We start from the raw sequence: 27,330 nt of genomic DNA on the forward strand, positions 1-27,330 counted from the left end.
TTATTTTAAAAAGTTATCTTAAAAAGGAATAACCTTGGGGCACTGGAATGGCCCAGTCAGTTCAGTATGCAACTTTGGCTCAGGTCATGATCTCACAGTTTGTGAGTTTGAGCCCCACATTGGGCTCACTGCTGTCGGCACAGAGTCCTCTTTGGATCCTCTGTCCCCTCCTCTCTCGGCCCCTCCCCTGCTTGTGTTATTTCAAAAATAAATAAATATTTTTAAAAATTAGTATTCATCTTAAGCTTTTTGAAGCTTGCAAACCTATAAAACAAGGGCCTGGAATTAACAACTAAAAAAAACTAAACTAACTAAACTAAACTAAAACTAAACTAACAACTAAAAAAAACACAGAAAAACAAAAAAAACCTCCTACATTGCACTAAATCACCAATGCTTTTAAAAACAGAAAGATTCTAAGAAATTTCCACATTGTAGTATACTCAAATGGTCATATTCAATTTCAAACAGTACTTATTTTTTTTAGCATTCTACACTTATAAAGTTAGATAGGTAAATACGTTGAACAAGGATTTGTTCAAAGAAGCAAGTTCTGTATGTTACAGTATCAGTATACATGGTCATATTTCTAACGCCTGCTGTCTACTGAAACGTTTGACCACTTATTAAATGATCCAAGGGCTCTCAAAATCCCTGAATTAGTTTTAAATTTTTTGTGTTGACTATTTTCTACTACATTCATTCATTCAACAAATATTAATTGAGTGAATAACATGAGCCAGGCACTATACTTCTGTGTGCTGAGGACAGAGAAGTGAACAAAGTAAACACAGCCTTTGCCCTTTCATTTTAGAGAAATGCGGAAGAAAATAATAGAAAAAGTAAGTAAAATACGAGGATGGTAGATGGCAATAAGGCTTACAAGAAAAGAAACACAAAGGAGGAAGGAGAATTAGGGTGGAGTGGGGGAATTTTGCAATTTTAGATTGAGTGGCTAAGGAAAGCCTAAGGAAAATAAAAATCCCAAACTGATGAAGGAATGAGCCATGGAGAAGTGTTACGGGCAGAGAAAATAGCCAGTGCAAATCTTCCAAAACAAGAACTTGCCTGACACATTCCAAGAACAGCAAAGAGGTAAATACAACTAGAGAAAAGTGAGTCGGACAGAAGAGCAAAGTGAGTAGGGGGAGAAAAATAGCTGGTATCTGGGAATAACAGGGGTCCAGAGGATAGAGCCATGGTAGACCATTTCTTGGACTCTGGCTTTTATTGACTGAAATGAGAAGTTGATGGAGGGTTTCCCTCAAGGAGTGACATAATAAGACCTATATTTTAATGTAATTATTCTACATGCTGTATTAAGAACTGATTGAAGTAAATCAAGGGCAAAGACAGGAAGACCAATCATAGGAGGCTTTTGTAAGAATATGGACAAGATGTAAAGATGACTTTGATCATAGATATAGCAGTGGAAATGGTGATCAGTACTGAATTCGGAGTATATATTAGGGGCACACACAAGAGAATATGATGACAGAGATGTGCGGATTTATCAGCCATGGATGAAAGAAAGCTACAAATCAAGGATGACATCAAGGTTGATCAAAAGAACACAACTGCAATTTACTGAGATGGGGAAAACTTGGGAGGAAGTTTTGGTGGGGGCAGAGAAGATAAGAAATTCAGTTTACTATATTACATTTTGAGAACATTAAATAACCTCTGCTCATCAGCAAATGGATGGTCGTTTATAAAATTTCTTTTATGTTTATTTATTTTTGAGAGAGAGAGAGAGAGAGGGAGGGAGGGAATGAGCCTGGGAGAGCAGAGAGAGGGAAGACAGAATCAGAAGCAGGCTCCAGGCTCTGAGCTGTCAGCACAGAGCCTGATGCAGGGCTGGAACTCAGAGCACTACCAATTCTATCAATTTAGAGGTTGGAAAGTAGGGATCAGCAGAAGAGACTGAAAGTAGCAACCGGAGAAGTAGGAAGAAAAATTAGGAAAGTGGAAAAACTGAAAGCCAAATAAAGTGTTCAATGCTGCTGCCAGGTAGGTTGAGTAAGAAGAGGACAGAGAAGTGACCAGCACAGGGGTCAGTAACGGGCAATTTTGGTACAGTGGCAGGGGTTACAGAAAACGAACTCAGAGCACAGACAACTCTTTCAAAGAGATGAGCTGTACACAGTAACAGAGAGAGAAGTGGAAACAAGAACTTTTTTAAAAAATGGGAGAAAAAAATCCAGTATTATTTGTATATTGATGAAAAAGATCTAGTAGTGAAGGAAAAATTAATAATGCAGGAGAAAGAAATCAGAATTGCCCTATTGTTTTGAGACTCATTTAACTATGATATATAATAATTTTCCATTAATAATATTTCAATATTTATCTAAAAGAATCACAGTATCTCATACATTAGTAATAATATAATTAAAAAATCAAAAATATATTTAACAGTTCCAAAAATAAGTATAAATATTGAATAAACCAATGAATAATATATTTTTTAGCAACCTCCTTGCTCAACACTTTATCAGTTAAATGTGTATTTTCTTTTGCCTTTTTACAATATACTTGCTTTAGGTAAGTGGTATCTTCAAAAGTAAGGATTATATTTTTATGCTAAAGATCGTATTTTGAGATCTATCAACTGATCTGTATAGTGGTTACTGCACTATTCATTCAAAGAACAAAATCTCCTTTTATATTCACACAGTCCTCTGAAATGGATTACTAAATCCACATTTTGTTCATATACTTTCACTGCAGAATTCAGTAAGCTGAACTATTAGCTGAATACCCTATATGAAAAATAAAATTATTTTACCTAATCAACTTTGCTTGAATTACACAAATATATGCCCAATTCCAAAAATATCCACATGTATTTGGAAGAGCTTAAAAACGGAACTACTTTTACACCAAGGGTTGGCAAGAAAACCAAAGGCCAAATAGTAAATACCTTAGGCTTTGAGGGCTACATACAGTCTCTGTTGAGTCGTCTTCTTCTTTGTCACAATCCTAATCCTTCACAATCCTTTTTGTTAATGATTTTAAAATGTAAGAAGAATTCTTAGCTTGCAGGCCATATAAAAACAGGCCAAGGACTAGACTTGGCCCATGGGTTATAATTCGTTGACTCCTGCTTTAAACTGCTGTATAAAAGATTAGATATGATCCAGGTGAGTCATATCTCAGGATTAAAGTTGGACATTTATTTAAAGTGCTTTATATTCTGTAGAAAGGAGATATATATTTTTTTCCAAAAATAAGAAAGTTTTTCTTGAAATAGCAGGCTTAGCAATATGCTTATATCTAAAAAAACAAGTTAGTTCTTTTACTGAAAACCATGAAATATGTAAAGTAGCCACCATCTCTATTATGTAATCAATCCAAGTGATACACTTTTTAATCCAATTCTGCAACTTAATCCAACTTTGCAATCCAATTGAAACTATTTATCTCTTAAATACTGTACCAGTAAACAGTGAAAGAAAAATATCCAATAACATTTAATGTTTTCATTTCCCTATTGTTATTTCTTATATTAAAAATATGTATATACAAAGCAGTTAGATTAAAAAGATTTTAAGTCAGGAGAGCAAATTCTTTTCTACTGTCAGACCCTTTCAGATTCTGATAAAGGTAATGGACCCTTCCTCCAGAAAAGGGATACATCCAAATTCTGTCTTAATTTTAGAAAGATCCAGACTCCCTGAAGCCAAGCCATAGATCCCAGATGAAGATTCTCTGAAGTTTTTTTTAACATTTATTCATTTTTGAAAGGCAGAGAGAGACAGAGCGTGAAAGGGGGAGGGGCATAGAGAAAGGGAGACACAGAAATAGAAGCGGGCTCTGGGCTCCGGGCTCCGGGCTGTCAGCACAGAGCCCGATGTGGGGCTCGAACTCATGGACCACGAGCCACCCAGGTGCCCCAAGATTCTCTCAACTTTTTAAAAGCACAATCACTTTGCTCCTGCAGGTAATCTCACATGAGGTTTCTAAAAAGATAAAAATCTAAGTAATTACCACATGATGACAAGTGAAAACTAAATAATTACCAAATAATGACAAATAAAAGTATACTTACATATAATCTAAAAATCAAGACAAGAATCCATGCTTGGTAAAGTTTCAATGAAACTTTTCTGTCCACACACCAGCTTGTGTTCTCTTCTCCTGCAGTCTGACCAGTTTCTCACTGGGTCCAATATATGTCATATCTGTTTCTGCACTTTTCTCATGATAGCACCCTTCCCTGCAGTGCTCTTTGCCATACCTGTTCAAATCCTACTTACCCATCAGGACCCAAATTAAATTCTACCACCTCTGTCATTTTTCCTAGTAGATCACAGCCTGTATCTTCTTTCCCCTGAATTCACTGCTTTTACAACACTATTCAGGTAATCTGATAATAATTTGTATGATCACAATGATTTGTATGTTCTGAGGCTCCCAACTACAGTGCCAATAAAAACAGGCACAAACACTTCTTTGCATCATTACCCTAGGCCACAAAACTATTACAAATATGGAATATACTTCATAAATGTATGCTGAATGAGTGAATTAAATTCAGTGGTTTCAGAAAGTACTGGTTTGGTTTCACTATGTAAATGTTCATTTGGCAAAAATTTGAAAACAAACAAACCAAACACACACACACACACACACACACACTCTCTCTCTCTCTCTCTCTCTCTCTCTCTCCCCCCACCCCCTCTCCAGGAAATGAAATGGAGGAATTTAATTTTAAGAACTGTACTACCTGGTCAGTGACAGAACCTAAAGCTAGGTAAAACTCTGTAAACTGAAAATCATGACCATGACTACTTACTGGTTTTTTTCATGGACATGATAAAATGCCTTGATTTTAGTTCAAATTTTGTGGGCTAAATACAACATTAAATCATAAATGACTGGTGTAAACTGGGTAAACTACCAAGTCTATTAAGTATTCCACTAGTGCCAGCATTTGCTTAATTCAGTGTCATACCTATTATTCCTCTTCCCATAAAATTTCCCATGGGCGAAAACAGTCCCAGGCAGCACTGTTAAAGGAGGCAGAGTTCCTCATTCATAGTTCATATCCGACCCCATTGGGATTCCATCCCTTTAAGATCAGGGGCTTTTATCCTACTCCCTAACACCCAGGGTTCTCTCTATGGCTCCCTGCCTAGGCTCCAACTCAGGCTTCAGGTTCTACCTCATTCTTATGTTTCTTTCCTTTCCCCTACCAAAATTTAATGAACATTTATTTCAGTCACTTTAAGTCTTGCCAAGTAAGTAGGTGGATCATTTCATATAATTAAACTCACTTTACAGTGTGGCTATTGTGCACTAATCCAAGACTGTAAGGACTGAAACACATTTTTTAAAGTATGAAGGCATCACGATGTATATGGGAAGGTGCGATTCTGCATGCATATTAAGTCAGCAGTACTTTAGGGGAAATACACTATATAGGAAAATATATGAAAAGAATAACACTTGATGAAACCACTCCTACAAACATTAGGAAGAGCATCTGATGAGATTTATAGGTGAAGAAGAGATAGGTTTACAACCCTCCCCAGGTAGAACTCTGTTAGCACACTGTTATTAATGAATGTCAAGTCATGCATTCATTCAGTTAGTAAACAGTTCTTTAGTTGCACAAATTGTGCAATGCTTCACAGGTACCTCAAACATACTGGATGCTAAATTCATTATCCCCCTCTATCACTAAAACTCATACAACAATCCATCCCTTTCCAGTGTTTGGACTTAAAGGGCACCACCATCCACTTCTGATCAAGCCAGAAACCTATGGGTTATCCTTGGTGCCTTTGTATTCCTCATCCCCTCATCTAATTAATCACCATGCCCTATAAATTCTAACTCATAAATCTCTAATATGCCCACTTCTATTCATCCTCACTTGTCACCACACTAGCTCAAACCCCATTATCTCTCCCCCGGACTTAACTGTGAAACTTGCTGACTTCACATTTTTCTATCCTGCACTGGGCAGGTATAACAAATCTCATGGTACATTCATATGATACAACATACAGCCATGAGACTGATCAGCAACCATAATCAACAATATGGGTGACTCTCAAAATCAGAATGTTGTGTCTGCCTTCTTTCATTCATATGAAATGAGCATATACTCGAGTCCCCATTTACATAAAGTACAATATAAGCGATAGCATCTATGCAGTTAAAGAAGTCAGGTGAGAGGTGTCCTCGGTGGGTGGGGGGCAAGACTGACTGGAAGGAAAGATGAAAGGGAATTTCTGGGATGCTGATGATGTTCTGTTTCTTCTTCTGGGTGATGGTCACATAGGTTATATACTTATGCTCATGAAAAGCTGTGTTATCAGGCTTTCATAATAAGTTTTAGAAAAAATAAAATATGATGTTCAATGTCTTCCCACTGCTCTTGCTAAAGCCCAAAGGCCAAGTATCTTTAAAGATACTTTTCTATACAGTCTCGTCTCTCCCTCTCTCTAGAAGTCTTTTGTCTTCAGTGTGTCTTGTTTATTTCTTCCTTCAGGGCTTTCACATATGCTTATTCTGCCTTCTCATTTTCTCTCACTAACTCCTAATAATGCCTCTGGTTCAGTTAAAATTTCATTTTGGCAAAGAAGTCTTCTCGGAGCCGTGGATTAGGTTAGAATCCCCTCTATCCTCCCTCTATACCACTCCATCACACATCTTTAGTAAACTGTAGATACTATGAGCACAGAAAATGTTTTATTTACCATTCTATTCTCAAGTTCTCTATATATTTGATGACTGATTGAATCCATTTATTTCCTACATAAGAACATGGAGGGCAGTTGCGGCAAAGTTTCAAAGTCTACATACTACAGTATAAAGAGTGAAACGGCTAAAAGAGTTTTTGATATATGAACTGAAAATAAAGAGTTAAATGCTAAATTGTTTATACTCAGAAAGATATAAGCATGCATGTAGGCACACAGAGAGAAGTCACTTTTAACAGTTCTGGTTTCTTTGAAACTACTATTATTTTATAAATAAATAAATAAATAAATAAATAAATAAATAAATAATCTATGTTAATAAAATTGATCATCAATAATTTCTACTGATCTATGTTCAGATGTTGATTCAATTTTTTTAATGTTTATTTATTTTTGAGAGAGAGAGAGACAGAGTGTGAACAGGGGAAGGGCAGAGAAAGAGGGAGATACAAAATCTGAACCAGGCTCCAGGCTCTGAGTTGTCAGCACAGAGCCCGACACAGGGTTTGAACTCATGAACCATTGATATCATGACCTGAGCTGAAGTTGGACGCTTAACTGAGCCACACAGGCACCCAGATGTTGGATTATTTTTAATATGCCGTGTAAACCAAAGCTCCACCACTGATGTAATGAATTGTGTGAATAGGTCAATTAATTGTTCCAATTTCTTTGAATGCAAAGGCAATATTTAAAATCAGTCTACCTCAAATAAAAAAAAAAAGAAACTATTTCTAAATTCTAAATATTTGTAAATGTTCCTAAGAAGAATTTAAGCTTTTCTATTTTAAACACAAAATATTTGATGAATGAAAAGTAAAAATGTAAGTTTTGTTTGTTAGAATTACCCATAGAAAGCAACATAGGTGGCCTACTGGGTGGCATATATGAACTGTTCTTCCTGGATAAAATCTGGCTCACTTAAAAAGTTACCTTCCACAAAGGCAGAAGAGCATAAGTTATTATCACCTTGAGTGACAATGCTCAAAGGGGGGTGGGGGGAGATAAAATTGTAGTCTATTTCAGAAATTTGTGCCATTTTCTATTACGAGCTTTATATATTATGCATTTTAGAATCTTCAAGTATCATTAAATTTAAATTAAAAATGTAGGTAGTGACCTAAGTTGTCGTACTCTTTTTTGCCCCTTTTGAGAAATAACTGGTTTCCGTGTATCATCTCTCAAATAAATTCATTAAATCTTGAATGAGGCAGACTTTCCTAACCAGTATCAGGAAAAAAAAGAAAGGTAAAAAAATGGCATTTCCTTTATTTTGAGAAACAAGTAGTGGTTTCCTTCATTAATTTGGAACTTGCTTACTTACTACTTCTAAAGTACTAGTATATTAATAAAAACATCTTCTGATAAAAAAGAATGAACTTAAAATACTCCATCACTGAAAACCCACTTGAAGTATATAGTCTATTGTAGAATCTATCTAGGCTTCAGGACCAGGAGTCCCAACAATGCTCAATGTGATGTTTATAAAAGCAATTAACTGCTTTAATACTCTCAAAATCACATTATTCACCTATTTTCTTGAGTTTTAGTTATCACTCTCTTTGAACAAAGAATTTGAAAAAAGAAGAAAATAGGATCTCAAATTATAATAGATAATTCACTTTTTCCTTCCCTGACTTTCAAGAATTTATCACATACTTTACTGAGGGGTCACTTTTATACAACTGGTAAAGATTCCAGTCAAAGGGTAGAATGGAAGAAACTAGTGGCAAATTACCTGCTCTCATTTAGGCTGGTATTCTCAAGTTTACTTAATTCAAGTTAAAGCTTTTTCCTTCTAAAAACAAATACAGTGTTTTCTAGAAACGAACTTTAGTTTTTTACAAGTATTAAATTTCAAATGAGAAGGCAAATAATTCACATCCTTTGAAATTCAGTTTATCAGTAAAGTGATGATGTTAGACTCGATCAGTGTTGCAAAGCCCTTTGAGATTATGATGAAAATTATGTACACTCTTCCCAGCAAAAAACACATACGTACAAAATTTTATTATAATTTCAGGGGATTCACAGACCCTCTAAAGCTCATCCATCATGGGGTAAAAAAGGCGTTAGATTTTAAGGTATTTTGCAGCTTTAAATTTTGGTTTCAGAAATGAGGTTAAAGCCTTTAAACAAAAGAAGTCAGTCTTGAGAATAAAAGTGAAAACCCAAACACAATTCATTAATTTACTCACTGCTGGTAAAGATATTCGCTCAGAAAGGCTGAACACCTGAGCTATATATAGATGTAGGTGTTAATTTGACAAAATAATTCATACCTTAGACACTAAAAGTTAGGCAAAATAAGATTCTTACATAAACCTAGGATATTTCTAGACATGGAATGTGTGATATTCACAGCTTTCAAATGACAATAAGTTGTCTCCTCCTACCTCCCCTCCTTTCCAGGTTCAATTCCTTCTTAGAGTGAGGAAGAAAACTGTTATATAATATAGGCTATGTTTGAGATTTTTTTTGGTGACTGTTTTGAGGAAAGAGTAATACCTTCATATTCTTAAATTTCTTACATAAAAATAATTTTTGGATCACTGCAAAAAAAGAAACCAAAACCAAAAAAACACCAAGCCTTACCTGTAATTCTTGTTCTCTGAAGGAAATGCAGTAATTATAAACATATCCACACTCTTGGGTACATTCTCCTAAGCATGAATGGATTTGGAATGCGCCATAGCTTAAACTGAACTGCTAAACTGCCAAACCGCACTGGCAGTTGGATCTTACCTGCCTGGCTGGTAATGAAGCAGACCTGTCACCTAAAGTTATTCACCTCCTGAAGGCAAGTGTTCCCCCTGAGAGGGAGTGTGGAGCTGGTGTAATTACTGTCCTTAGAGAACACGAATTATAAATGGTCTCCTTTCTAGAGGTTAAGAGGGATAAGATCTACTTACTACTAAAGAAGTTGTTACTTGCTTCAAAACGGTACTGAATGTCAAAAAATAAGAATGGAAAGCTGCTCCTCTGTAAAAGACGTTAGTATGAATGAGAGATAATGGTTTAAGAACTGACTGGATGTTGACTGGGTCAGGGTCTAATGATCAACACCAAAGCACAGAATTACAAGTACTTAAATACTTGCAATGTAAAGTAAAACTTATCCTGGCACTTGGCAACCTACTATTTTGAGCCAGTGCTTGCCAACTTGAGACAATGTGACAGCTGCAGCGTTTACCAATAGTAGGGAAATAACTTGAAATAGCCAGGACCCTGAAAACTGCTGAGACAGTCACCAAGGGCGAACTGTTTTTCATAAGATGTGATACTAGTAATATGCTGTTAGATAGTTTCTATTTTGAAAGCTCAAGTAAGTAACTATAAACCTTAACACTTAATGTAATAATTTAGATTTAAAATATTTAAATACATGATGACTGAGCCTCTGTGATACAAGTCCATCTTCTGTCTTAAACATCTTAGAGAATGAGGAAGAATTGGCTATATATAGTTTCTGGTTTGCATACTGATTTTTGGAGGGTTATCAAAATTCTCCACAGAGGAAGAGATTCTCTATCCTCTAGTCCAACAAGTATCTAGGAAGCCTGATGACGTCTTCCATTCAGTTAAACCAGGGTAAGATTGCCAGATAAAATACGGGACACTCAGTTAAACCTGTGTTTCAAATAAACAATTTTTTTCTAAGCATGTCCCGAATATAGCATGGGTCACAATGACACTAAACAATTATTTGTTATTTACCTGAAATTTAAATTAAACTAGGCAGCTTGTTTTGTTTTTGATTTTTTTTTTTTTTTTTTTTTTTTTTTTTGGTCTTCTGTTAAATCCGGAAACTCTAAACCAGGGGAGCTTACGGAGTTACCCAATGGAATTCATCGTGGATGATGCTAAAATGGAAGATCCATTCTTGGTGTAGATCCGCACTGCCTCATACAGTAGCTACTAGCTACATGTGGCTATTGAGCACTTGAAATGTGCCTAGTTCAACACAAAATTTTCTGTAAGTGTAAAATACACATCAGATTTTGAATACTTAATTGAATAAAAGTAAAACACCTCAAATTTTTATACTGATGACATGTTGAAGGAATATTTTAGATATATTAGGTTAAATTAAATGTGATTAAAATTAATTTTGCCTGTTTCTTTTTACTTTTTTAATGCGACTACAAAAAACCCTTAGAATTATACATGTAGTTTGTATTTGTGGCTTATATTTTTATTGAACAGTGCTGGTCTAGAAAATCAATATTGGTAAGGAGGGCTCTCTCACCTCCCTTTAGCTGTTAGGACAGGGAGCATGATCATACCAAAGAAACCAAATTTCTAGTAGGGACTACTCTTTAAAAACAAACAAAAACATGGCATCAAAATACTAGTGAAAGACAAATCAGAAATCTTATCTTTGACAAATCATTCTTACAGAATTCAAAAGGAGAAATAAACACTAGTGTGTATGTATGTGTAAGAGTAAGTATATGTATGTATACATACAAATAAAATCTCCCAAATTCTAGTTCCAATTCCAGTAGAAGAATTCCTTAGTGTCAATAATGTTGGGTTGGGTTTTCACTCCTATATATCATCAAAATCAAAGAACAACAGTTTATTTTGTTGCCTAATATGAATTGAGGTGATATTAATAAGAGTTGTTAGGAAAAGATCCTATTTTTCATACTTTAGATACAGAAGACAAGTTCCTCATTGGTCCCAATTTTATATATTCCTGCTACATAACTGATTTGAAATTTGAACACCAATTCTAACATGTTGAAATAAATTTTTCTTTTTACAAATATATTGCCAATACTATTGTTTAAGACAAAGCTCACTTTTAAAAAGAAGGGGGTGCTTTTTAGATTAAAAATTTTTAGTTCTAATAAAGTTTTATTTTAGGTAACAAATAGTAACCTGTTTATTTATTCTTGTATCCTACCTCATATTTTCAGTTTGTTTGACTTTTAATTCAAATTTTTTTCTCAACTGTCTCAGACTTAATGCATTTGTCTATTCTGTTCCGTGCTATTATAAAGGTTAAAAATATTTAACATGCTCTCACAAATAAAAATTCAAAAAAAATTATATAGAGATTATCTCCAAATATTTCTTCACTATAAAACCCGTATCTACTTTGAAGATTTAAATCTTTTAAAGTTGCCTATAGTTACAATAAGCAAGACTAATTTTAATTCCTCAACTATTTTCATATAAAACAGTAAACTGGATCTCAAGTCTTTTTCAAAAAAGGTCTCAGTTGCATTTTTTTCCCCATTCTAACAGCAAAAACAAAGGTTGTTTCCCTCCTTAATATCTTTTATTATTCATATATAGGAAGAACAAGTATTTTGAAAAGGCGATAAAATTTATCATAAACCAAAGAGAAGGCTGCCAGACAAAAATCAGCAGATTTTTCCCAAACTTAAGTGCTTCATGAATAGTACATATCTTTCAGAACTAAGGCTTCCAAGATCACTTTAAAAGCTTTAAGGAAAAAATAATGAATAAAACTAGATATGGACCAATTAATGTCTTCACCAGCACTTTAAATCCTCACTGTCGATACCATAGTATCCAGTGACTGTAATCTGAACTGTTTTGCTAGACGTTTAGTCTCTTGGTGACAGCCAAAATTATTATTTAATATTAACCTACTTTTAATCTTGACATTTTCAAGATCGACATTCTCTGGTTCTCCTTCATAGTCAATGCATGGTATTCAAATGACAATTTTATTTAGGACTGGTCTTTCTGAGAGGCATCAATACATTGTACAATAGACCAATAAAGTTTTCTGATATTAGAGTTTAGAAGTAAAGGTGAGACATTAATTTATTTATCCTTTGTGAGGTTTCCCTCATGGAACCAATGTATATGCCTTCATTTCCTAAAGACAGGAAAAAGGTGCAAGCTAGGAAGAAAGCTGCTGATTTTAAAAGCAATTTTTTTTCAATTAGGATCAGCAATTTTATGTTCATATGCTTATTAAAGATTAAGAAGATCTTTGCTTCCATATTTTCTGAAGCTTAATACAGATTTAAAAATGGCTTAAAGGACCTTCTCTGAAGTAAAGGTTAAGAGATCGTTTCAAAAAGATCATGAAAAAGCAACTCTTCAGAGCAGGTTTTATCAATTTAATCTATTAAGTCACCAGAATGCTTAAAGGCTGTCATTGCTTCAAAATTCTTAAACGTAAATCTCAAGATAACCAAGAAGAGTTCTTGATGAGGGATCAACCACAGCAGTTATTAAACTGATTTAAATGCAGGCTGAACTGGACACAAATTTTACTGTAATTGGGATTTTTTAAAAAAATAAAGAAAAAATACACCCATACATCTCTAGGACATGCTTTACTTCTAACCAAGGAAAACCATCTCTTGATGGATGTGTGTGACGTCTTGCCCACAAGTGGCTGCCTAGGCCATCCTTCTACGAGGCAGTCTGATGGCCTCAAACCCTCAATGGAGCATTCCAAAACCAGACCTGCATTAGGAGCGTGGGCCCATGAGTGTGCACTCACTACACAGTGCTTACCTTTAGAGAACAAGGTGGTTGCACAAACTGATCAAGTTCTCACACCCCACACCTCCAAGAACACTGAAAAAGATCTGCAGATCTTTCTTGGTGCAGGAGGGACCTCTTTTTAATCTTCTTGTGGTGGAAGTTAAAGATTTTCCTGAAGGAGGAGAGAAGAGTAAAATATTATACTGAGATCATACCATTTGGTTCAAGTTTATCTACCTATGCTACAAAATTTAGGTTCTGAAAAAAATAAACGAGATAAAATCATGAGTATTCCAAAACCACATTCCCTTCTTTCAAAAAAAAGGAGTATCTTCCCTAAAGAATATTTCATGTTTCAAACATCACTCCAGAAACCCAAAACCTTAAGTGGGTACTTTAATTTCTACCCCAGTACTGAACTACCAGTTGGGAAGTTGAGAAAAATACAGAAAAATTCTGGGCTGCCAAATGATCATAGTTATGTAAGTTCCATTAAAATAAGTAAAACTAAATTCACTGAAGAACAATGAATCAGACTCATTGAACTAGAAGGAATTTTACCCTTCTTCTATACCTCTATATCTATACCTCTATATTACCTAATAATGACATAAATGCATTTCCTGACAACAGAAAACTAGCCCTTAGTGTTAAATGCCACAGAATCATAAATTAAGCAATCTACGAGAATGTAAGCTCCCAGAGGAAAAGGGTTTTGGCTTTTTTTTTGAAACACTGATTATTTGAAGAACCTTATTAAATAGTTCCTAAAACATAATCAGCGCTAAAAAATTTTGAATAGAAAGAATATTAACCAATTAGTCAACATTCTCAAGGTTGAAAGTTGCATAAAACAATTAGAAGCCTACAACTATTCTGAAGAATCAGAAATGTGTTATATAAAAATAATATTAGCAACATAAACCCCTAATTACATATCAAATAACTTAAGAACATGTTTTTAAAATGCTGCACCTTAATACATTTAGGAGAAAATGCTGTAAATTGATTACTATAACCCAAACTCCTGAAAAGAAATGGAATATTTTGTTCAGATCAGGAAATCGCACACTGTACCTTAAAAATATATTGCCAAATATCAAACGAAATAATAATATTAATATAGATATATTATTAATATATTTCTTAATGTATTTATTTAATCTTTTGAAGATAACCCAAGTGATAATATGGTTATCTATATCTATAATTGTGCCTAAGTAAAGCAAATTATTATCATAATATTAAAATGAAATCAGAAGATGCCACTCTTTCAGTATGATAGTCATATATATTTTAAGTAAATATGTCTCAGAAAACTCAAAATTTAAACAAGAAATGCTGAACACTTTCTTTTTCTGTAACTCATAGACTATTATTAAAAACAGAGATTGATTTCCTTCAAGTGTTTTCTAACTCTTTCCAAACTGATAAATTAGGAAGAAAAGGAAGAAATGCTAAAATCAGTAACAGATTAATCAATCGTATCGATGAAGGACTGAGTACGCATATGTGTTTTATTCCAAAATGCAAGGTCACTAGGAATCAGGCGAACAACTATCACAGAGTACTTGATTCCATTTGACCCCAAATTCTACAAATGTAGAATTGTTCCTCAAAACAAACTGGACAGCCCATATGGGGCACTTCATTTCAGAGAATAGGCAGCCATTTAGTATACAACCAAAACCACAATAAGAAACAGGTAGTAAATCCAGGATTATGCTTACCCTGTATCATTAAAACAATGCTTTAGCTGACAGATTATGCCTTAATTATAGTAATAAAAAGCTTTCCACATTTCACAAATAATTCAGTTTAATATCTTATATCAGGGAATCAATCAAGCTTAAGTGTGAAAAAAGGAAATTTTAAAACAAAACTTTAGAAGTTCACTTAGTTTAAAACAATTTTCTCGTTTTGGACATTTTGTAAGCCTTTGAAACTAACTTTGTGGGAAAGAGATGAAAAAAGTTACAAAGAACTAAGCATAACAATATGCCAAAAGGAGTTTAGAAGGGGTAAAGGAAAATATGAAGTTGGAAATTTTGCCAAAAGGCAAAGACTGTGCTAGCTGGTTGAATCCCCACCACCCACCCCCAGGAGGAAAACAGGAAACAAGTTCCCCAAATAGAGGCATTGACTAGGAGGAACTCCTTTAAAATCCTTATTTACACTGTTGAAGAATGAATCACTTGCCTTATTTCTACTAGCACGAAGGATGAAGTCTAAGCTTATCACAATCAGAGATGTAGTGTTCAATTTTTAATCTCACTTGCAAGTGTATATTAAACTATACTAACAACCAATTTAAGCTCTTTACAAAACTCCTCTGAGCAACCCACCTTCTCTGCTTCATCTTTACCAATGTTTCTCAGACTACCTGTAGTAAAGAACTGTTTTAATTCTCATTGTGGGTGGACCCATGCCCATAGATTACTGCTCACAACTAATACTCAGATCTTACTACACAGAACTCTACAGGCAGCTTCACTGATAACCAGATCAATCTAACGTTCAATGAGAACTATCACATTATTGCTATAAAAGTTTCTAAACAAGTACACAATTGAGAGTAAGCATTTAATCATGGACTGGTATAATCAGGACTGGTTTTCAGTCCATACTTTACTGAATGCTGATCAAAGTTACGGGTGTATGGTCTTCATTCGTATGTGGGATTTAAGAAACAAAACAGATGAACAAATGGGAAGGGGAAAAAAAGAGAGAGGGAAGCAAACCATACAGACTAGTAAAATTAGAGAACAAACTGAGGGCTGAAGGAGGCAGGTGTGGGGGAATGGGCTAAATGGGTGATGGGCATTAAGGAGGGCACTTATGATGATGAGCACTGGGTGCTATTAAGTGGTAAATCACTAAATTCTACTCCTGGAACCAATACTAGACTATATATTTACTATATTTAAATAAAATTTTGAAAAGAAAAAAAAGTGATACCAGTTTTAATTCATCTATGCCCACAGAAATTACTAATAAATAATCAATGACTTGTTCCGGTACATTCCTTTTATCAGTTCTGTGGAACGATAGGACAGAATTTTCTGCAATGCTAGAAATGTTCTGTATCTCCTCTAAGTGGTAAACGTTAGCCATGTGTGCTATCAAACACTTGAAATGTGGCTAGTGTGACTGAAGAACTGGCTTCTTAATTTTACTTAATTTAAATGAAAATTGCCACATCAGGCTAGTGGCTACCATATTGAGTAGCACAGTGCTGGAATGCTTTATTATTTTCACCTGATCTTTTAATCAGCGTTTAAAAAAATCACCCATTTCCTTCAATCCTAACATAAATATTTTAATTGTAAATATCACTTTCTTTATGTACATACAGGTATTTACCTATTTGTAATTACATCACATAAACTTACTATTTTCACCTAACATTTTTCCATATTTCTAAAGCTTCACTGTCCAATACCATGGCCACTAAACCTATGTGAGTATTTAAGCATAATTAATGTTAAATAAAATTTAAATTTCAGTTCCTCAGTTGCCCTAGTCACATTTCAAGTGCTCAGTGGCTACCTGTGGCTAATGGATACCGTATTGGACAGTGCAAATTATACAACTTCTCATCAGCACAGAAAGTTCTATTGGACAGTTGTTCTAGAGTCTTCAAAAATAATTACTTAAAGGTAACATGATACTTTACATTGATCTATAATTAGTCCCTAAAAGCATTTTTCTCTATATCTATGATTTATAATTAGCACAATATTTATTTCCTAAATTCCTACTGAGTGAAATAATCTGAACATTGCTGTGATTCTCAGCATATACTCCTGGCATTATTTTCTAAAAGAGTCTGGTATCACTGTTTATGTTGTCAATATTAGATTTCTTTTTAAAAATTTTAGCTCCTTTAATACAAAGTAAAAACTGTGCAAAGTCATTTTAACTTGTGACTTAGTGATAAGCATATGGGTAGATATTTTTCCTTGGATTTATTATTCATATTTATTTTCATATTCTTAACTTGGCATATTTTTTCTCATTTACATATTAGGAACTTGATGTCTAAATTAGCACATTCTGCAATAATATAAAATTGCTAAAACTATTGTCAATTTCCTTATAACTTTTGATGTAGAGATTTCCTACAATTTTTTTTAGATATTCCAGTATATATACACCTTGGTGAGTTCCACTAATGCATCAAATAAGAAATGTAAAGGTATTTTCTATGCTTTTTAATTCCAATGGCTGTATAAAGTATGGATGAAAACATTTTTTTTTTTTTTTGGTCTAATCAGTTTTGCAGCTATACCACTGAAGACTACTATCTAATACCATTGAGTGAATATCCTTTAAGTGGCTTCTCCAATAGGAAAGAATATTTTATCATATATTCAGTTGTTATATGTAGATGGAACTGATTGTGGATTCCTAATAATGCTCCAGTGATGCATGTTTTACAAAATGAAAGAAAGGCTTAATCTTCAGAATTCCTGTTAAGAAAGCAACTGAATTAATTTAGGAAAGTGTCTAAGTTAGGAGGGCATGGTTATGGACAGTAATGTTTTGCTCAAAGACTAAGAAAAACAATCTGTTGGTTCTGTCACCTACTCAAGAGTTTCTAAACTCACAAGCTGCTAGATGTTTGAAACCAGTTAAAGGGGTTGATTTCACAACTGTATTGATGCTGGCAGAAACCAGGGTGGCATACCAAGCAGAAGCAAGAGACATGAGGTGCATTGATCAGGCCCAGAAATTTGAGTAAGTCACGGATGAAGGGCATTTCTCTTAACTCTCACTGACCAGGAAGCCAGGGTCAAGGAAAGTTTATATTTAAATCTCTAGGGGGCAGAGAGGTCTCTTGTAATACCTGAGTTACCTATCATCCCTGCATCACTCCACTGTTTTAGACTGTTGCTTTAAAAGATTTCTGATACATAGTAGGAGTGTAGGGGTGAGACTTCCCCTCACTGTAGAATCACTATAAAATAAATCACTAGGAATCTTGAAAGTCAGAAGCAAACCCAGAAGCCTATAAATTATAGCCAATTTGCCAATATTCTCATGATTCAGAAAGTTTCTCTCCATTTATTTCATCTTAAATGTTTTTAATATGTTAATGATTTCTTTCTAAAGGTCTAACATCTTTCTCAAATTTATTGCTAAGTATTATATTTTGTTTGTTTCAATTCTGAGTTGGGTCTTTTTCCATTATTTTCATTATTACTGATGTAAAGATACAGTGTATTCTATACTTTATTAAATTTTTATCGCTCATAAATGGTTTTAAAGCTGACGGCCATAGATTTTCCTAATCAATCATGTCATCTAAAAATGAAGTATTTTGGTTTTATTTCTTCTTCTTCAGGTTCTGTCCATGGACAGTGTTAAGTACAAATGAAGTTAATGGTGATTGCTGAATAAACTAATAATAAAAATGATGACTGTTTCACTCTTGAATTTATGACTGTAGAAATATAAAATCATCCCCACCTATGCTGCTATTCTGCTAGGTGATACTGTTTAGTTTGCTGACTTAATAAAGCTTCCTTTTCCTTGAAGTTCAACTAATGATCCATGACTTAACACAAAGCAGTGTATCTGACCAGACAGGACCAGCAAAAGGTCCCCAATTCCAATCCGGCCAACACTGAACATGTTGATTATACAGTGCTATCCTAATAATGACAATGTTCATGAAAATCACATTAAGAAATACTTTTGCTCTATAAAAATCCTACAATTACATGGGCACTTAAGTGCTATGTGCTCCTTGTACCCAAAGTTACTCTTCGGTATTAAACTAGGCATTTAAGACCCAGGTTTCTTTCTGGGATGAACTATATCAGGAAATACAAAAGCCACAGTTTACGAGAGAAATTTCTTCTTTATAGAAGTTCCACTAATAAATGTGAAAGGGGTAGCAGATTAAAAATTCATTATCTTGCAAACCCTAATGATAGAATTGATTCACAGAACAATCAGCAAGAGATGAAATAATGAGAGGAGAGGTTGATGGAAACCTCTCATTGGAGAGAATGGGCTGTTACCACTGACCAATTTCAGCATCACTAAGAGCGTGACAGACGGACACTACGTGCTCCCTGATGTGATGCAGTGTGAAGAAAAAGTCCCATGTTTGAAGTATTCCTGTCCACCTTCCATCCAGCATCAAAATAAAACCTGAGCCTGAATCTAATGAAGTATTTTGAGCTAACTGCTAATTTGCAGGCAATTTAGAGGTTAGAGAAATAAGTTAACTGGGGAAGCTGACAGAAAAATCAAGAATGGGGATATTATATGGGAAAGCTTACAAAGTTTCTTTAATAAGTCATGGACAGGAAAGGAAGGGGAAGAGAAGGAGAGAAGGAAATGGGTGAGGGAGGTTAAAGGGGAAAGGGAGGCAAACAGGTAGTGAGGAAGAAGAGGCATTTTAATTACAGAGCAGTCCTACCAACCAAATGCTATCTGGATCTTGTTTGCATTGGGCACCCCAAATGTAATATGGCATTTTGAATCACAAGTGGAGGAAACTGAATAGGGAGATAATATCAGGTGATAAATAATTATTGTTAATTTTGTTTGATGTCAGAAACGTATTCTGGTTATGTAAGAAAAATGTCTTTAAAGAAGCGCATACTGGAAAATGTAGAAGTAAAAAGAGTTAAGACACAGGATCTATCTTAAAACAGTTAAGGAAAAAAGAGGAAGTAGATGAAGCAAATGTGGCAAAATTTGGTTAATTGTTAAAGTTGGGCCACAGGTAGGGGGCATTTATTACACTAGTCTCTCTTCTTTTGTGTATGCTTGAAAATTTTTACAGTAAGTTCTTAAAATCCAGCCCCCCAGAAACATCACCTAGTAAGCTAAATATTTTCTAGTGTAAGTAAGAATAGAACTATTATTTACTACCTTTCCACATACCAAACATTCATGACCTATACAAAGCAAGGAGGCAAAAGATAGGACAGCCTGTCCTGCAACAGATGTGCCCACATTTTAAAAGATTCATTTTAAAATTAATTTTTCCCATTTGCCCGTCTGCAAACTCCCCAGCTGTGTCTTCCAAACCTTCCACCTTTCCTTTGCATCCCAAATTACCTACTTGAGCCCTCTACTTCCTCTCTCAGCCAGAATTCTCCAAAATGTTGCCCATACCTGTTTTAATCATTTTCTAGGTCCTCACCCACCATTAAACCAATGTAGTCAGCCTTTTACTCCCACTTCTACACTGAAACATCAAATGGTCTTCTAACTATAAAATGCAACGAATGCTTTCTATACTTTGCCTTACTTGGCCTACAAACCACTTTAAACACTAGCTGTGCAACCTTGGGAAAGTCACTCAGCCTCTCTGAACCTCAGTTTCCTCATAGTAAGAGAGACAGAATAGCATATTTCTGATAGAACTTTTGGTATATATTCAATAAAATAACATATAATGAAAACAAAATCCACCATTAAACACAATAGGCGCTCAGCCAAGATAAGTTCTGACTCACTGAATTTGTTTTCCTGAGTACCTGACAACCAGGAAGGGTTTGCCTTAGCTAATATGAGCACTCTGGTCTCCAAAAAGGGTCATTTCCCAGGCAATTGAGTCACTAAATTTTTTTTTCTTAAAAAAATATATATAGTAGATGGTATTGTAATGGTGTTGCATGGTGACAGAGGGTAGCTACACTTGAGGTGAGCACAGCATAGTATATAAACTTGTTGAATCAGGATGTTGTACACTTGAAACTAATGTAACATTGCATGTCAATTATACTCAAAAGAAACAATTAAAATTAATCTGACTTGTTCATATTGGTACAGATATATAAGTATCTGTACAGAAAAACATGTTTAATTCTAGCCCAACAATACTTTCGGAAACAAAATTCCAGAAAAGTAAAATAACTTGTGCCCCCCAAACAAACAAAAGATTTACATTTTGTAGGAGACACTGAATGAATGCAAGGTAAATTATTTTATTTTGGTATCTTCTTACCTCTTTTGTATCTCAAAAAACTCAAGGTGCTGCCTTCTTATTTTAATAGTACATATTAGTTGGGTCTGTTTTTCAAAACTGTTCCATTATTCGAATGACCCCTTCTTTAACCAATTGGTATTTCCTTCTCTGAATGAGACTGACTGGTCTCAGCTAAGTAACAGGATGTAGTGTGTTACAGCCTCACTGTGCTAACTGTGAAAGCATAGTATTTTAATATTTAGAAATAGGTACTCAGGTATTAAAGTAAGTGACAGATGAAAGTTTAATATCCCCAGGGATATTTGGATTTATACGCTTCTCTTAAAACTTTAGATGAATTTCTACTGGGTAAAATGTGGCAAAAACACATTTCAGCTTGTAAGACTTCCGTACAGCCCTTATGCATGCCACGTTGAACACTTCCATCAGGGAACAGCAGTCATCACTTAATCTCCCTTTACAGAAAGAATTCTACAGCTTAAGATGTGACTGTGACTTGTGGCCTTATTTTCACAGCAATTAGGTTATTAAATTGGCTGGCTCTTGACTTCATTTTTAACAATTGCTTAATGATATATAAGACATTTTTCCACATGACACCACAGTTAAGCAAATTCTCCAAAAAAGTTTTTTCTGTTAATTTTATTTTTTAATAAATTTTAGTCTGCTTTCATATGATTGCTTTAATATTTTCTCCAAATAACTTTTTTATTTTTTTTATTTTATATTTATTTATTTTTGAGAGAGAGAAACAGAGACAGAGACAGAGCACAAGGGGGGTGGGCACAGAGAGAGGGAGACACAGAATCTGAAGCAGGCTCCAGGCTCTGAGCTGTCAGCACAGAGCCTGACGTGGGGCTCCAACTCACGAACAGTGAGATCATGACCTGAACTGAAGTTGGACACTTAACCGACTAAGCCACCCAGAGACCCCTCGTCCAAATAACTTTTAAATTTAAATGTTGTTCTTGTCCAAAAAATGTTTCCATTCAATGTTATCCTTGTAACATTTTAACATTTAAAATGAAGTAGCTCACAATATAGGTGTTAAGTCTTCTATTAAGTTTAAAATGGCATCAATTTTAATTCTTTGATTTTTATATGAAAAATTATTCTAATTATGACCACAGTAGCACCTAGTAGTTCAATAAATATACCAAACAACTTCTTATGGTTAGCGTGTGTGTGCATGCGTGTATATATACATATGACATTTTTTAACCAACATTCACCTGACTCAATACCAGTCAGGACACAGACCTATACAACACTAACGCAGAGCTAAATAATATCATGGTGCTCCAATTAGCCACTCCCAACCAGTCCTCTCCTCTTTAGCAGGAGGGAATGATGTTTAAGTGAGTCTGTGAGATCATTTAGTAAAGCAAACAAGTTTGTATGTGTACACATAAGTTATACTTTATTACTTTTCCCTTAAAATGCTTTAGTATACTTTTTAATGAATTAGTAAAATTAACCTGAGAACTCATAATGCTATAGAACTAGACATGCCTTAATAATGTTGCAAATGTCAGAGCTGCGAATGACTGCTACAGCTATTTAAAACTGTTTTTTTTTTTTTGTAAAAACGAGTCAAAGATATAAAAACATAATTTGGCATCCATTAAAAATTTTTATTAGAAAAAATTAATCACTTACAAGGAAACCAGTTTGAAATTAAGCAGACTAAAGAAATTTTACATTCCCCTTGTGAAGTTCTGGAACAGTATGTAATTTATGTGAGAATATTTGAGAAATCCTAAAAAGTATACATAAAAATCAATACTGTATTTTCATTTGAAGGAATCATGTAAGATATTATGCAGAACAGAATTTTTTACTCTGTTATATTGGGACATTAAAAAACTTATTGAATTCTTAGCTCTTCATTTCAATTTGGTGCAAAAATTTGGGATGGATATATACAGATGTGTACATACATATATAGGCATACGCACCCACATATATATACATGACATATATTTAGCAAAGAGACTGAGACGCTAAGCGTCCTCATAATTTTAATAGGTTCTTATATCTAAGATATATGTGGCAGAACAGGAAGTAGTTCTCAGATTTTCTGCTTCTTGTCTAAGTATTCTTTTCATAGCCCTAGTCTTCCTAGGGCCTAAACAGAATGATGGCATAATTCTTTGGATACCATAACACTATGGTATCAATTCTCAACTAGCAAGTGGTAGATAGCTAGTTAGTTTTCAACAGACACTTTGTGACTGATCGTATTTAAACTATGGTCATGGGAAACCACTCTTGTAGCATTCAAAGAATCTTCTCTCACTTAGCATCTTAACAATGAAAAATATCCCCATATTACAAACAAAAACAACACGGTTATGAAATACATTAGATTTAATTCAAATATTTAATATGAAAACAATTCATTAGAGTACCTGCTTGCACTTATTATAACTGAATCAATCGACAAATATATAAATTCTCCTTTTACCTATGTAGACTTAAGTCACAGAATCATAGATCAAAGAAAAGGTCATATTAAATTTCACCCTGAAGTCATTTTCCAACTAGAATTACTCAGCAAAAATTATTTAACTCTTATGTTTTTCTAGGATATCAAACTAAAAGACATAGTGAAAGTCGACATAAAAATATTTTTTTATAAATTTAAAAATATTTTCACAAATTACATATAGGAGTAGTAATGAATTATATGACCATTTTATGAAAGAAAATTTGTTTTCTAATGTAAGTAAAGTAACAAGTAGTGCTACAAGGATTAAGGTTACAAATGTCACAAATATACTGTAGACCTATTATAGGAAGAAATCCTTTCTTTAGATATCTGCATGGAAAAAATACTTAATATCAACATAGTCATTTCCTCCTCAAACTTACTCTAATCTGGTTTAGACTCATCTCCCATGGGATAAATAAGATCTTTGTTACTTCTTCTCTTAGACAAGAAAGATCAGTTCCATGATGCCTGGGATGGACTGAGTCTTGGATTAAAGGCTGAGACAACCTTGGTCCTGGAGATGGCAATTTATGGAGGCCTTTGAGTGATTGCTGTATTGCTGCTAAAGAGGGCCCAAAACTTGGGTGAGACTCTCACTGACATTTTGTTTAGCAGTAATAAAGGTAATAGTTCTTTGTAGTGTAACACCTATATATTTAAGCCAACATTCTGAAATTACTTCAGCTGGCCCAACACGGTGAATTAGGCAGGACATTTTGATATGAGGAAATTATTTCATCATTGTTCTTATTGTTGTTAACTGTAACATGTGGAGCCTTTAAGTACTTTCTATGTGCCAGACATTGCTCTAGACACATCAAACGATTAATTTTTCTATAAGGTATGTACTCTTATTGTCCCCATTTTATAGATGAGGAAACTGAAGATCAGAGGAGTTATACAAGTTTCCTAAAATTGCAAAGCTTGTAAATGCCAGCGTTAATATTTAAATCCAACCAGTCTGACTCTAGAGTGTAGCATCTTAACCATTACAACTTTGACATTTTTTCATGTAAAACTGCTTTAATAATTTGATTAAATGATCTATAGTATATGACATACATAAGGCATTATGAGTTTATTCTGCTTATATTCACATTTCTTGGTACACAAAAACTTGAAGGTCTTTCCATAGTTTGTTTTAAGTAAGCTACATAAAAACCAAGAATATTTCAGTCTCTACCAATTTCTAAGACTGATTCCCAAAGAATTTTTATTCAATTTTTAAGTCAAAATGAATCACTTTATTTCATGAAGTAAGCTGATTAAATGATCAGCATACTAGAAATCAATTCTCAAGGTATCTTTAAGAAAGAACTGCTTTGCTTTTATAAAGTCACAAGCCACTAAACTTTGTCATAATTTGTTTAATATCTATCTTCCCTGACAGTATAAACTATAGGGTCCCATCTGTCTTATTCATGACTATATCTCCAAAGCCTAATGCCATGCCTGACATAAAGCAATTTGCCAGTAAGAATTTATAGAATGAATGAATTGGATTGGCTCTTTTATCTCTTGTTTATTTAGTAAAGCTCTCACCATAAATAGTAGCTTAATATTGCTATTGACATCTATTTCACATATTTTATATACTTATATGACTATATTAATTTTTAAGATGTGCCACAAATTTCCTCCAAATAATACTTATAATTGTTATCAGCAAGAATTCCTTCTTTACAAACTTCTGTCATAGACTCTTAAAAGAATGAATTCTAGAAGGCACTCCATTTTATTTTCCACATTTAAAAGGTTCTTCCTTATATAATGAATTGAAAAATGTTCTTTTCCTTCTCACAACTATGAACAATAACTTTTATTAAAATTTTCCTTTCTCAAACTTCCAATTCAATACCATTGTTAATCACCATTTCTTCTGACAGTGTAGCTCCAAAATTCTAAACAGAAGCCATCATATTACGACATACGCGCCCAAGCAGATACTGCATTGTTTGTTAATAGAATTAAAAACTGATTAACTACTGGTAGACCTTTGTTTGCTCAGAAACAAGGGCTATTTTTTTACTGATTTCAGTAAAATAAATGTAATGTATCATCTTCATTCTGTGATGTATACCTATCTATGTTTTTAAAATATCTTTGTATGGCTAAATGCTCATGCAGCTGACATCATAGACCAATCGAAGCTAACTGCATAGAAGCAAAAAGAGCTGTCAAAAAAATGTAATGTTATGAGCGCTGTAAGGCATGTTACCCAGAAAGGTACAATTCCCTCAAGACACTCCTGGGAGGTATGGAAAGGACTTCTTTCTTCTAGCATTGTTAAGTGGAATTGCCTAAGTATTTGAGCTAGGAACTTCAAATCAGAATACTGAGGTTGGCGACCTTCTTTTGAATACATCCAGGAAAAAATAAATTTAGACATCACTGCAGAGATGAAATTCAACATAATAATTTTAAGCAAAAAGTTAACAATGGACTTAATTTTGATTCTGCTATTTGAGAAAGATGTTCATTGAATACTTTAAATAGCTTACACATTTTAGTAGTAAATGAGGCAAAGATCATTTCTATTGTAAAACTAAGCTTTTTGAATTTTCATTGCATACTAGATTGCATTCAATTTGTTTATACTATCAGATGAATAAAGAAAAGCTTGTCTTCAATGAGAGTTTTTAAAAATGTTGACAGATGGGGCGCCTGAGTGGTTCAGCTGGTTAAGTGCATGATTCTTGATTTCAGCTTAGGTCATGATCTGAAGGTTCTTTGTTAGTTGGAGCCCGATGTGGGGCTCCCTGCTCAACAGCATGGAGCCTGCTTGGGATTCTCTCACCTCTCTCTCTGTCCCTCCCCTCCCCCTGCTCATGCATGCTCTCTCTCTCTCAAAATAAACATTTAAAAAACTAAAAATATTGACAGATCTAACATATAAAAAAACTAACTTCATAATTCTTCAAACATCACTTGTGTCTTTGCCTTAGATATGATTCTGTGTCCCATAGAAAAAGTGTAAACATTTATTAGGCATCCAAATACTCTTCCTTTTTATTTGCAAAAATTTAATGAATATATGTGTTAGAATAAATTTATAAAAGAAACATAAATTTTACATTCTTTTCTTTCAAAAAGGGATAAAAATTGATTAAGGAAATCATATTGTCATTAAGAAATGTCTACATGTAACAACTCAATGATGTAAATGAGTGATAAATAAATCCTTGTACTAGGTTGATAACAGAATGGAACAGTTGCTAAGAGTGGAGAGTAGTTATTTTATGGTTGACATCCTTTAATTAACTTAAATTCAGCTGAAGAAATCAGGGTCCTCATTCACTTTATTCAATCCTGAAATAACACATCCCCTAAGAATTCTCTCCTCTAACTGAAATTCTCACATAAGAATGCTACGTTGACTAAATTCTTGATGTTATTTTCTTGTAAATTCTTTGGAAATCTAAGAAAATAGACTAGCAGCATAAAAAATGTATTTCTCCAAAAAGTCTTTCTGCACACTTGCTTAGAAGATACCCATTTAAATAGAATTAGAAACTTTAAAAGTTAAAACAAGTTATCAATTCACTTTAAAAAGTAAATGTATGGGTTCTGTGCTTTACACACCCACCATATTGCTTCTACTCTCATAGCGACTTTTGCCCTTTCATAGTACTGGTTCCAATTGCAATTTCATATTTGTCTGCATAATTTTTCTACACTGTAATTACTAT

At 34.0% G+C, this 27,330-nt stretch overlaps 1 protein-coding gene and 2 long non-coding RNA genes across 5 annotated transcripts in view; 1 reads left to right on the top strand and 2 right to left on the bottom strand.

The window, feature by feature from the left end:
• ZEB1 (zinc finger E-box binding homeobox 1) overlaps positions 1-27,330 on the bottom strand; it is a 198,160-nt gene that overhangs the window by 124,700 nt on the left and 46,130 nt on the right. The window lies entirely within an intron of this gene.
• LOC128775091 (uncharacterized) overlaps positions 1-27,330 on the bottom strand; it is a 32,313-nt gene that overhangs the window by 3,532 nt on the left and 1,451 nt on the right. Inside the window, exon 2 of the long non-coding RNA XR_008419736.1 lies at positions 13,224-13,365. This is a non-coding gene — a long non-coding RNA (uncharacterized LOC128775091). The remainder of the gene's footprint in view (positions 1-13,223; positions 13,366-27,330) is intronic.
• LOC109276321 (uncharacterized) overlaps positions 24,089-27,330 on the top strand; it is a 16,486-nt gene continuing 13,244 nt past the window's right edge. Inside the window, exon 1 of the long non-coding RNA XR_002084591.2 lies at positions 24,089-24,225. This is a non-coding gene — a long non-coding RNA (uncharacterized LOC109276321). The remainder of the gene's footprint in view (positions 24,226-27,330) is intronic.

The sequence above is a fragment of the Panthera pardus genome, unplaced genomic scaffold (genome assembly GCF_024362965.1).
Source record: "Panthera pardus isolate Hobbes unplaced genomic scaffold, ASM2436296v1 HiC_scaffold_6, whole genome shotgun sequence".
NCBI lineage: Eukaryota > Metazoa > Chordata > Mammalia > Carnivora > Felidae > Panthera > Panthera pardus.